At 56.2% G+C, this 2,415-nt stretch overlaps 1 non-coding gene across 1 annotated transcript in view; it reads right to left on the reverse strand.

The window, feature by feature from the left end:
- LOC131932419 (small subunit ribosomal RNA) overlaps positions 1-1,070 on the reverse strand; it is a 1,846-nt gene extending 776 nt beyond the window's left edge. The window contains exon 1 of the ribosomal RNA XR_009384571.1: positions 1-1,070. This exon is cut by the window's left edge and continues 776 nt beyond it. This is a non-coding gene — a ribosomal RNA (small subunit ribosomal RNA).
- Positions 1,071-2,415: the final 1,345 nt, after the last annotated feature.

Here is a 2,415-nt window from a genome sequence, read left to right on the forward strand (position 1 = left end):
CATAGTTTATGGTCAGAACTACGACGGTATCTGATCGTCTTCGCGCCTCTGACTTTCGTTCTTGACTAATGAAAACATTCTTGACAAATGCTTTCGCAGTAGTTCGTCTTGCTGCGATCCAAGAATTTCACCTCTAACGCAGCAATACGAATGCCCCCGTTTGTCCCTGTTAATCATTACCTCCAATTCCGAAAACCAACAAAATAGAACCGAGGTCCTATTCCATTATTCCATGCACCATTATTCAGGCAGCGAGGCCTGCTTTGAACACTCTAATTTTTTCAAAGTAAACGCGTCGGCCACCCGGGACGCTCAGTGAAGAGCACCCGCGGGAGAGAGCCGACAGACGGTAGGGCAGGAGATACGGGCAGTGAGCCGGCGCGAGCCGGACCGCCCGCCTGCGCCTGAGATCCAACTACGAGCTTTTTAACTGCAACAACTTTAATATACGCTATTGGAGCTGGAATTACCGCGGCTGCTGGCACCAGACTTGCCCTCCAATAGATCCTCGTTAAAGGGTTTAAAGTGTACTCATTCCAATTACGGGGCCTCGAAAGAGTCCCGTATTGTTATTTTTCGTCACTACCTCCCCGTGCCGGGAGTGGGTAAGTTGCGCGCCTGCTGCCTTCCTTGGATGTGGTAGCCGTTTCTCATGCTCCCTCTCCGGAATCGAACCCTGATTCCCCGTTACCCGTTACAAACATGGTAGGCATATCACGTACCATCGACATTTGATAGGGCAGACATTTGAAAGATGCGTCGCCGGCGCGAGGCCATGCGATCAGCACAAAGTTATCCAGAGTCACCAAATGGGACGACGCAACCCCTTGCGAGGCCGCGCCGATTGGTTTTGAACTAATAAAAGCGCTCTTCCCGATAAAGGTCGGAGCTTCGATTGCATGTATTAGCTCTAGAATTGCCACAGTTATCCAAGTAGGATCGTGTCATCTAAGGAACCTCGACTGATTTAATGAGCCATTCGCGGTTTCACCATGGGACAGTGTGAACTTAGACATGCATGGCTTAATCTTTGAGACAAGCATATGACTACTGGCAGGATCAACCAGATAGCTATCGTTTGCGAGACGTTTTTCCACAACACATCGCGGGACGGGAGACAACGCTCTAGCGAGAGAACGGATCCCGGCATTCCCGGATTTTTTCACATCGGACCGCTCACATTTCCCCCTTCACCGTAAACACGGCGTCGCCGGGAAATCTCTCGATTTGCATCGAGCCGACTGCGTTTTGCAGACCCGTCGCCCGTTCCGAGGGCTGGGCCAGTGCGAGACTTTTATCGAGCCACCAATACTGCTTGGTTGCGTTAGCACTGCGCGTCGCCGCTGGCTTCACGCTACGGACACGTACTTTTACCTTCACTGGCGCGACCTGCGCGCCGAGCCCGCATTTTACCGGGAAGCTAGTCGGGAGACTGAGCCACGCACGGTCAGATCGGGCACATGTCGCTGGCTGCGAGGGAGCGCGGATCCTAGCGTCACATAGAGGCTTCACCGACACTCACCTCCACAATAGTAGATACAGACCGTTTTAACCGCCGTATTTCTGCCCATACCTCTAGTGTTAAACCGAAAAATCGGGTACATAGTCTCGGGGAGGACCGGGGTGCCGCCCCATGAGGGGAGCCCGCACGGAGGGCGCCGGGGGTGCCGCGACCCGGGGGGCGGCGCGGGGGTGTCGGGGCGCATCTACGGGGCTCACTCGCGCGGGCGCCACACTTCCGGGGGGCGCCCCAGGTGGGGTGCCAACTTTGGCGCCCCCGACTAAGGGGCCGCCCCCACTGCGGTTACACGCTTTACGACCACCCACCCGCGTTCCCCACCCCAGGGGGCATGCGAATCACCCGCCAGGGGCGTTCTGGGACCGAGGGCGCCGCTCCGGCACAAGGGGGAGCCAAAACGCCCCGAGTTCCCCCGCGGCCACCTCGACACCTGGGCGGGCGGCGAGGGGTGTCCTGCGATCGGGGTGGGGAGCTCTACCAGAATCACCCGCCAAACTTCACCGGGGGCGTCTCCCGGCGCCCCTGCGCTCGGGTGACGAACAGCGCCCCGGGCTATCCCGGGCGCCCTATGGCGTCCACCTTCGATCGGAAGGGTGATCTCGACTCGGGCTGAGGCGGGCCACAACAATCCGCGGTCACATCGGAGCCGTCCAGGCTAACGAGGCCCCGGCTCACGGGTAACCCATGGGGCTGGACCGGGAGTCCGCCGTTAAAGAAGAAAGAAATGTAGTGCAAACCAGAACCAGTTTTTTTTATTTATTTTATAACTCGACTAATAATCGTCACAAAATTATAAACTTGGTACCTACGGATAGCCCTGGGCCCAACCTAATACAGGATGTCCATAACTATGCGCTAATTAAATAATTAATGGGTATTAAGGTCGGTCTTAGTAA

This window comes from Physella acuta, unplaced genomic scaffold (assembly GCF_028476545.2).
Source record: "Physella acuta isolate Inbredline_101_S28 unplaced genomic scaffold, ASM2847654v3 ptg002166l, whole genome shotgun sequence".
NCBI classification, from domain to species: Eukaryota; Metazoa; Mollusca; class Gastropoda; family Physidae; genus Physella; species Physella acuta.